General features: G+C 43.1%; 1 long non-coding RNA gene across 1 annotated transcript; it reads right to left on the bottom strand.

The window, feature by feature from the left end:
- Positions 1-4445: 4445 nt before the first annotated feature.
- LOC118999008 (uncharacterized) lies at positions 4446-10201 on the bottom strand. The gene is made up of 2 exons (XR_005069016.1): positions 9924-10201; positions 4446-5410 (listed from the first exon to the last, which is right to left on the bottom strand). It is a non-coding gene; the product is annotated as an uncharacterized LOC118999008 (long non-coding RNA).
- Positions 10202-10903: the final 702 nt, after the last annotated feature.

Raw genomic sequence — 10903 nt, 5'->3', positions numbered from 1 at the left:
CCCAAAGCCAAGAGGCCATGATTACTGTAACAACTGGTGAAGCTGGAGGGTCCATGAAGGGGGTTTGAATCCCAGGATGTTTTGGAAGTGACTGACTGTACCACTGCTATAGCCAGAACACATGGGCAAGTAACAAAAATACTGCTTAACATTTGTAATCAGCAGGGGAAAATGGGAAAAAAGGGAGAGCATGAAGGCATTGGCCCCAATGAAATGTCAGAGTCCTTTGTTCGGTTCCCACCCCTGAGGCAGTTTTCAGATACAGAACCCACAGATGGAGGTGGGGGCTGGGTCCTTCAGAGGAAAGACCCTGCTGTACAGTGGCAGGAACATACTCCGAGGAGTCTCCAAGTTCTCTAAATGGACATGTGGCCAACTGCTAGGACGACGGTACACTGAGAGAGGGGAATGCCCAGGCACTTCAAGGACTACTGGATATGGGGTCTGGGTTGACACCGATATCGGAAAACCTGATGCAACATACTGACACCCCATTAAAGAAGGGGCTCATGGGGTCCAGGCCCTGAGGTACCAGCTAAAGTCTGGCTTACAACAGACACAGCGAGTCCGTGGCCCCACAGTTGTTCATGTCTACAGTGTCTCAGTGAATAATTGGAAATGACTGTAAAGCCTCTGGCGTTTGAGGTAAGGCTTATCTCAGTGGGGAAAGCCACAGAGAAATCCCTGAAACTCCTCCTTATCCAGCCGATAAAGGAAATCAAAAACTTGTGGCTGGGGTGGCGCAGGTGGAGCTTATTGGTTGTCCTCCTCATTTTTCCATTCATTTTGCCAATCTGGGCTTTGAAAGAACTGTTTAGAATAACTGGAACCTAGCATTAGCCCCGACTGCAGCTGCTGTGCAGAGGTGGTATTGTTCACGACTAGGAATTAAGAAGGGCTCGGTTTTGTGAACCAATATCACCCCAATACATTCAATAAAAAAGAAGCTCCGGTACGTGGTATGTAGCCAATGATCTGCAGGTGTTCAATTCCAACTAGGAAAGAGGATCAGACACAACTGGGTACTTTTAGCTACATCCAGAAATGGCCTTGAAGGACAATAGAAAGGGCAAATATTTCTAATAGACAGGAGCTGTGAATGGTATATTTTGTGCGGAGAACGGGTTCTGGATGAGAGTGTGTGCAGTTTTCTGGGCAGTGGCTAGTGGCCTGGCATTTGCTCAGGGGGGTGAATGGAAAAAGCCTGGGAAAGTACAAGGAAGTCTGATGTAGATGTAGGTAGATGGACATGTGGGAGTGGACATCAAATTGGAATGTTTTTGTTTCACGCGTTAGGACCCACCAGAAAGCAGCCGTCATGGATAGGGTACTTAGCACTTGGCCAGTTGAGATTAGGCAGACTCTGTTATCAGACCCTGAAGTGGCAGACGAGGACACAGTGGCAGAGGTAGATGTTATAAATGGGCCCAACCCACGGACTCTCCCTTACCATGGCTGGTCCAGCTGCTGTGGTCTCTGAATGTCCATGCTATCAGCCACAGAGGCCATCCCTGAGCCCTCAGTATGGCACTGTTCCTCAAGTAGACCAAATGGTCTCATGGTGGCAAGTCAATTATAGTGGGTCTCTTCCATCCTGGAAGGGCCAGTTGTCTGTTCTGACCAGGAGAGAACCTAGTCCAGGTCTGGGTTTGCCGTTACTACCTCCAGCCAGCACCCCTATGCAGGACTTACACGGTATTTGACCACTTCATCGTGATGAAGGGGCAAGAGTTGGCCCCTGACCATGGGACCCCTTGTTTGTATCACATACTACACCACCCTGCAGCCTTATACACACAGCCACTCATGGAATGCTACGACAGTCTTCTAAAGGCACAGCTGATGTGAGCTTTGCGGCAACCTTCTGAAAGGATGGGTTGCCATCTTTCAGAATACAGTGTGTGCATTAAGCCTGGGAACTCTATGGTGCTCTGGGCCCCAAAGGATTGTGACAGTCAAATGTGGTGGCACAAGCAGTGGCATCACTAAAACACTCCTGATGACTTTTTTATTGGAAGTATATGTGCTTTCTGCCCTGCAACCCCGCCCCTTGCAAGTTTAGAGGTTTTGGTTCCCAAAGAGGGCGGACTCTTGCCAGGGGCTACAGTGGGTCCCACTGAACCACAAGGAATGGCTGTCACTAGAACACTTTGAACTCCTTGTGCCCAGGAGTGAGTGTGCAGGCGGGAAGTCACCATATTCACAGAGTGATTGACTGACATGAGCAGTGGGTTGGGCTGCTTCTCTGCAAGGGGACAGGGAGGGGTATGTGTGGATTCCAGGTGAGCCACCTGGTGCCTCCTGTTGCTCCTTTGTCCCATGGTCACTGAACAGATACACACAACAAATTCAGTCCAAGATGGGGATGATTACTAAGGGTTCAGAACTCTCAGGAGTGAAAGTTTGCAACACATCATCAAGTAAACCACGAAGAACTGCTGAGGTGATTGTAACTGTGAGGGGATTCCAAAATGGGGTGGTGGGGGAAGGAGAGGAAGAGGCCCAGTGGAGCCCTGAGATCAGTGATAGTGGATACAGTTTCATCCTTCTAACCAACTGCCCCGGGCTAAGCTTTTCCTCAGGAAGAGAGGCCCTCTCGCTGCAACCATGGAGGTCTTCCTCCCCAAATAGCACTGAACAGCACAAGGAGCGGACTCTGGTAGTGATGAAAGTGCACCACCCAGATCTCTTGCCAGGAGAGCTTACTTGACTGAGGGCCCCATCAGCTGCTCTCTGAATCCATTGATATTTTCTTGCCGAGGCCACAGTTCCCAAGTTTTTTCCATCAGAAAAATTAGCAGATCCAGTACACTAAGGCAGGCCCTTTCCTGTATGCAAGGAGACTGCTGAGAGTCGTTTCATCAGCCTGACCTTACAGTTTTGTTGGAATTGTGTTGCAGTCTGAGATCCTGGCTACTCCATCCTCCTCCAATCCCTCTTTCCTTCAAAGGGGTTAGACATGCAACAGCCTGAAAACTCCTCCTCTGCCTGCTTTCCATGTCAACCCTCAGAGGTATTCCCCCAGGTAGATTCCTTATAAATCTATTTTTGCACATGCATCTTGGAGGACCTGAAAAAACATACTTGGACTTGTTCTGATGGGTATTTAGCTTACTTGTGCATCAGCTTCATAGTATTGAGGCTTGTTTGTGGATTTACTTTTTTGTGGCATGTCTAGTGCAGACTTTACTGTCAGACTTACACAAGGTGTAACCTTCCTAGGATCCCAGAGAATGTCTGCGGTTTGAGTAGTAACTTCCTATGACAGCTGGATGGAGGTTAAATGTTTCCCATTCTTATGTGAGTTTTGGGAATTAAGTTTAGTGTTCAGCAATGGACACAAAGGCTTGTGTCCATTGACTTGTTTTCGTCCTCATACTTCCCTCTTCACTGATACTCTGCCCTGAAAAATTCAAGCTCAGTCTCGTTCAACTCCGACCTTTGTCTCCTCCATGCAGCAAGAGTCGCTCTGCTTGCTTCTCCTGCAAAGCAATCCAATGCGTAAGCCTAGGAAGGCTGGGCAACTGGTCACCTCGTTTCCTTCCCTCCGTGAGCAGTCCTTTGCTGTTGGTTGTCTACTGTGTGAAAAGCTGCTTCAACACATGCCCCCAAGCCCCGCCTTCTGGAAATACCAATAGCCAAACTTCCTATGAAATTTTTGATGTATTTAGAGCTATAAATTTCCCTTAAGTGTTTGCTTTCACAGAATCCTACAAGTTTTAATATGTTGTATTTCCACTAGAATTTATTTCAATATATTTTCTAAATCCCACTGTGATTTAGTTTGACTTATGGATCATTCAGGGTATGTTCCTTAAATTATAAGCATTGGGAATTTTTTGTCTTTCTATAATTGATTTCTGGTTTAATTTATACTCAACATTATTTCAGTCTTTGGAAATTTATAGCTCTAAATACATTAAAAATTTCATAGGAATTTTTGTGATTGAGCCTTGATTTGTGATCAATCAAATGGTCAGTTTTGGTTAATGTTGAAAGGCAAACCTTAAAAGAATACATATTCTGAAACTTTTGGATATTAAGTTTTATATTATGTCTTACTCAAAGGTATAGTGCCTACAGTTAGCAAATAGTAACTCAACATGTATTGAATTGAGTAACACGAAGGCTCTATCCTATGGTAGCAATTCCAGATCAAATAAGAAAGGATAACATCACAGGGATGCAGGCACGGAGAGAACTATTTTTGGTAAGGTGGAGCCTCCTAGAGGAAGGCTGGATCAAAGCATGCAGTTTCCCCCACCCCAACCAATGTTAATGCCAACCCTTTATGAGATAAAAATTACCCAATACTTTCCCTTCCTCTGTTTCTACCAATTGTCCTTTCATTGCTTGTAAGCTCTGTATCACTAGTGCTATGTGACAGTAGAAAATAGTACTCTAGGAAAAGTAAATGACGTTGATTTATAAAGCTCACAGAGACATAACAAAAGGTTAACTTTATTTCTCCAAACAATGCACGATTGTTTTCAGAGCTTACATGAGTTTAGAAGATATCCAGTATCTTTAGCCAATAATCCAATTTTTCAAATGGAATACTTAAAATTTTTCCAAGTTCTCACGTTCTATTTCTTATAAACATCCCTCTAATAAATATAACCCTTCTGCCATCCTTGTTCTGGACATTGAAATTTTAATTACAGAAAGGGGAGGAAGTACATCCGGACAGAGCTGACAGCACATTCTGTACACTCGTGTGCACTGTCTCACATCTCTTCAACCTCCAATTCCAGCCGCAGCTCTGGTGAACAGTTCTGGGCAGGCTTCGCCCTGCTCTGCGCTGGCAGTGCCTCACTTCCAGCATGCACCAAGAATCTAGCTGCCTGTCCCAAGGCTTCTCCAATGTGGCAATGTGTGATGCTCCAGTACCAGTGAGGCTCTTCTGGCTTCGCATAGGGGTGGGGGGTTAACACCATAGGGGTGGGGGGTTAACAGCAGTCCTCAACATGTAGAAGAGAGAACTGCTTCTCCCTTTGAACCCTCAGGCAGACAGTCTGAGACAAAGTTTAGTAGGACTCCTGAGAAGGTTCTTCCCTGAGAAACCATTAACAAAGCTGGACACCTGATAACACTACCTTGTTTTGCTTGTATTTTCTTTCCCTCCTGGCCTCGCCTTGCCCCACCCCTTCACTCCTGTCTCATTCCTGCTTCCTAGGATCACATTCCCAAGTAGAACATGTCTGCCTTCATCTCAGGCTCTGCTTTCAAAAATAAACTAGACTAAGACAGTAGGTTAGTAGCTTGTTGGTAGATTACATAATGCAGGAATATAATTTTTCTTGAGTCTTTAGAAACGCTCATTCAGTGGGCAGCACACTTTTTGGTAATTCGATGATTTTCCATCTTTTTCCTTTTTGGAAGTTCATCATCCATCCTGAAGCCTGACCACCTAAAGAAAAATAGTTGGTGCAAATTACTCTCTAATTGAATAGGCAAATTTCTTGGTCATGCTAGTGCTAAGTGGTTTGGTTGGATAATCCAATCTAATAAGGAGAAGGCCTCAGTGTACTCCATCAGGGGGAGCTTTTTGTTGCTTTGGAAACGACCATATCACATTTCTTACTCTCCTTGGTAAAAGCCTGAAACTTTTACAACTATAATCCTCAAAGCTGAAAAACTTAAATATACCTTAAAAAATGTAAAAATTATCAGAATACTATCAGGGCTTTCTTATTCACGAAAAACTCAAAAAATACCCTGAAAGATACAGGGGTTATTAGGAGGAAATTAAGGTTGTCTAGAAGCCAGCCCTGAGAAAACTGTTAACAACTTTAAGTTTTTATAAATTCTAGGTGCTGAGGAAACCAAAGAGAACAAAATCAGTGAATTTCCCACCCCCCTCCCCAGAACTTATATTCTAGTGCTGTGGAAAGTGAGGTAATAAGCAAATTAAATAATTAAAATACACAGGGTTTGAAATAAAAGATATAGATAAAAATAAATGGGTGAAGGTTGGCAAAAGGTACAAACTTCAGTTATAAAATAAATAACCCCTGGGGTATAATGTACAGCATAGTGACCAAGTTAACAGTACTGCATTCTATGTTAGAAAGTTGCAGAGTAGATCTGAAACGTTCTCATCACAAATAAAAACATTTTATGACTATGTGTGGTGATCATTTCACAATATACACAAATATAGAATCATATTTATAACTGAAATTAATGTACTGTCCTATATCAGTTATATCTGAAAGAATCAACTGGGGATGGGGAAAAGAATGAACAAGTTTTTTGTTTGGTTTTGTTTCATTTAATCCATAAATCTCACTGAGAAAATGACATTTGAACAAAGGCCTGAGGAGGAGAAGAGAGTCAGTCACATGGGTTTTTGGGGGAGGAGCACTCGGGGAGATGGAAAAAAAAAAATCCTAAAAGGTCTGAGATGGAAAGAGGCCAGTGTTGTTTGAGAGATGCGAGCATTAGAAGCTGAGGGGAGAAAGGGCTTGGAGAAAGGAGGCAGCCCCAGGTTGTGAGAGAGGGGCTCGCAGTGGATGCAGGGCCATACTACGCACTGAGGGCAGATTTTGAAAAACTGTGAAAATGTTTTCCTTTACCAGGCCGGGCAGCATTTATGTCAAAAGTTCAGTAAGTCAGCACAGTTCCACCCAACAAAGCATTTTTCTACATTTTGTGCAACTGTAAAATGCCCTGCTTATCCATGTAGATATAAAACTTTGTATTATTTATGTTAACTTCTAAGTTCCATTCATGGCAAGCTAGGTTATTGGGATCAACTCTTCATGGAAAACAATCAAATATCCTGGATAAAATATACTCAGTCAAATTTGGCAAGTTTCTGTGAATATTTTTTCAAATATTTTTCTTTCCCGTACTCTTTTTGCCTTCTAGGAGTCCGATTTCAAGTATGCTAGAGAGCACGTGATACTATTCTGTGAGTCACGGAGGCATGATTTCTAGAGACCATTCTTCCAGTTGACCATCCTTTCTACTACTGTGTCCAACCTACTGACAATCCCATTAAGTAACTTCAGATATCTTATTTTCCAGTTCTAGGACTGCCATTTTGTCCTTTTTAAAAAAATATAATCTGTATGTCTCTTAAAATTCCCTCTTTATTTATTGTATCTTATTTTAGTAAGATTCTTTACTACATGGGTCATCTTTATTGTAAAGTCTTTGTTTACTAATCCCAGTATCTGTACTGATTTATGACAAAGGTGACATTGCAGAACAGTGGGAAAAGGATGGTCTTTTCAAGGAAAGGACCTGAGCCAACTGGCTAGCTATATAAGAAACACTTAACCTGCTTCACATCATCTGCCAATTCACAGAGTGAGCAGACCTAAACGTTCAAAAGCACACAGTAGCCCTGGCTGGCGTAGCTCAGTGGATTGAGCACGAGCCTGCGAACCAGAGGATCACGGTTCGATTCCCAGTCAGGGCACATGCCTGGGTTGCAGGCTGGTTCCCTGCAGGCCAACTCCCAGCAGGGGATGCGTGAAAGGCAACCATACATTGATGTTTCTCTCCCTCTCTCCTTCCCCTCTAAAGATAAATAAATAAATAAAATAATCTCAAAATTTAAAAAAAATTAAAAAAAAAAGCACACAGTATATTTTTAGAGGGTAACATCGGAGAATGTCCTTGCAGGCAATGATTTCTTAAACAGGATAGCAACAGCAGTCACCATAAAGGAAGACTAATACATTAGACTTCACCGAACATTAAACATTTACATTTAGTCATATTTAACAATGAGACAGTTAAAATGCAAGCCACAGACTATGAAAACGTGTTTACATGTGTATGTTTGTAGCACTCAAATGAAAATAGACTCACATACAGAATATAAAAATGAAGCAGAAAATGACAACTCAATAGAAAAATGGGGTAAAGAACCAACAGGCACTTCATTAAGGAGGATATCTAAAAGACTAGTAATCACATGAAAAGACACTTCTTTTTCATTAGAGAAATGTAAATTGCAAACACACAGCCACCAAATGTTGGCATGGGTATGGAGCAATGAGAACTCACTATTCACTGCTGGGGGGAGTATAAACTTGAAAAACTCTTAGGCACTACTAACTATTTTATTGTAGGAATAATAAGCAGAACCTCTGTCCCAGCTATTCCACTTTTAGCTATTTATCCCAATAGAAATATGTATCTCTGGGTGAGACATTTGTTTTCACTGATCCATATCATACACAGTAGTATCATCTATAATGATCTCAAAACTTGGAAATAACATGAATATTTAATATCAATGTAAGGGACCAGTTACAAGACATCCCATTTAATATAATTCCATTTTAATGAAATGTCCACAATAGGCAAATACATAGAGACAGAAGGCAGATTACTGCTTGCTTGGGGCTGGAGAAAGTTTGGGGGCAGGGGGGGCATGATAGCTAAAGAACGGAGTTGTTTTGAGGCGATGTAAATGTTCTAAAATTGACTGTGGGAATGGTTGCACCTGTCTGTGAATACACTAAAAACCTCCATTGAATTGTATAATTTATATGGATGAATTGTATGGTATGTGAATTATATGTCAATAAAAGTAAAATTAATAAAAAGTAGTATAAAGGAAAATAAATGATGGTGTATTTATGTAATTGAATGTCATACAGTATAAAATTTTTTCAAAAGGTCTGTTACAACAGAAATCTGTACTTGAACAAGAATTAAATTAAAAAATTATATTTAAAAAAAAGGTCTGTAACTGGGAACAACACAGATGAATCTCAAATATAATCTAAAGTGAAAGAAACGAAAAACAACAGAATATTTACTGAACAATTCATTTAATGTGAAACTCAAAAACAGACAACACGATCTGTGTAAGTGCGGCTAAGGCAGTGGCGCCCTTGACTGAGGGGATAAAGAGAGGCTGGAAGGGTCTGTCTCTTGATCTCTGCGGTGGTCGCAAGGATATGTTCGCGTTAGTCTCTCAAAGTTCACTGAAATGTGTATTTATAGTTGGCCCACTTTTCTGTATTTGATACTTCAACAAAAGTTTATTAAGAAATATTTTTAAAAATTCAGTTATTCAGTAAGTTGTCCTATTAATATGCATTGAAAAATGGAGTAAAGAGTACACAAATTCTGTAATACGTATTTTTTATGGGTTGGCTATAGAGAATTTTTATTTCCTTTGATATATTCTTCAGTATTTTCCAAATTACCACAGCAGTCATATGCTACATTCATCGGTAGAAAAAAATGCTACAAAAATACAACTGTTTGCAATATACCTGCATTACTTTTATCCTAGTTTATGCACAATGTGAATACTTGGGCTTTGGTCCTAGATAAGAGACTGTTATTTTAAAGTAGGGCGTGGCTGCTGGTCCGGGGGTTTCCTGGTGGCCTGGCTGCCCGGCAGGAACTCACCACCAGCAACCCAGCAGGAAGGAGGAGCCCAGGTGCAGGTGTACGGACCTAAGAGTGTGAACTGAACCTAGGCAGGAGGGTCGCAGCCCTCACTGAACCCAATCCTTACTGCAATACTGTGGTTAGAATCCAAGCTCCAACCTCCTTGCTGGGGAAGAAATGGTCAGAGTCTAATCACTGTCCTTCTCATATTTTGTTAGGCCAGGAGCTAAGAGTTGTTTTTACATTTTTATGAGGTTGTTAAAAAAAAGTTAAAAGAAAAAAAAGCCAAATAGGCGACAGAGACTGGTCCTGGACTGATAATCCTGAAATATCTGCTATCTGATTCTAATAGAAAAATCCAACTCTTTGATTAAGAGACACAGGCTGAGAAGTCTTGAGGTTATTTTAGAATCTACCTGGGTAGGCGCTGCCGGCGATGCGCCCGGTCGGGAAGGAGCCGCGCCGGCACTTTCCCCGAAACAGTACCACGAGACGCAGTACCGCCCGCCGCACCACACGCAAGAAGTCGGCTTCCGCTACCGAGTGCAGAAACTCACCTCCGGGGGTCCAGCCTGGAAGGGGATGGCCGCCGCAGCGCGGGCCCACACACAGCTGGCTCCTCCGGGCCGGGGCTCCGAAAGGTCGAATGACGCTCCCTGCCGCCCTCAGCGGATCACAAAAAAAAGGTTTCCGGGTTTGAGTTGGGAACGCACTGTTCTCACCCCAGAGATACCAACCCCCTGCCACGGGAGCTTCCTTTCCTCTTCTCGGTGGAGGGAAACCGCGTGGCACTGCACGGTATGCCAGTCTGTCCGTAACTTTTGAAGCGGAGCTACGTGGGCGTGGCTGGCCGCCGGGCGCACGCGCAGAGGCCTCTGCAGAGCCCGCTCACCGCGCAGGCTCTGCGGGTAAGCCCCGCCGGGGAGGAGTGCGACCCTCCTTGTCCCCAAGGCTGGAGGGAAGCCAGGGCGGAAGGAGACAGAGAGTATTTTTGCTGAACATTTTGAGTTAGTTGTGCACGTCGTAACCTTTCACTTTTAAATATTACTGACCTGTGGTCTGCGCTAACGACAATTTCATTTAATTCACTCTACCGTATCAGTACCTGTCCACTAAGAATTGGAGTTCTCTTAAATCAGGCTTATCCAACACAGCGCCACTGGCATTTTGGACAGGATGATTCTTTGTTGTGGGGGCAGGGGAACGGTCTTGGGAATTGTGCGATGTTGAATGGCACTCCTGGCCTTTGTAGGCTAGATGCCAGTAGCAACCCTCCCCTCCCCCAGTTGTGACAACGAAAAATGTTTACAGACATTGCCAAATGTATGTGCGTGAGAGCGGGGGCTAAATCCCCTCTAGAGAGGACTACTGCACTATAGGATCACAATACAGTATCCTCAGGAAATACATCATCAGGCTCTTCAGACATAGGAAGTCGGAATCCACTACACACTGTCAATTTAGTAACCGTAGTCTATATTCGAATTTCCTCCATTAACCCCTCCCCATGTCCCCACGCTGCAAAAAACAAATAAAT

The sequence above is a fragment of the Sturnira hondurensis genome, unplaced genomic scaffold, assembly GCF_014824575.4.
Source record: "Sturnira hondurensis isolate 20B ecotype Veracruz unplaced genomic scaffold, ASM1482457v3 Scaffold0014432, whole genome shotgun sequence".
In the NCBI taxonomy this organism is placed as follows: Eukaryota; Metazoa; Chordata; class Mammalia; order Chiroptera; family Phyllostomidae; genus Sturnira; species Sturnira hondurensis.
This window is presented reverse-complemented; position numbering and strand designations above follow the sequence as displayed.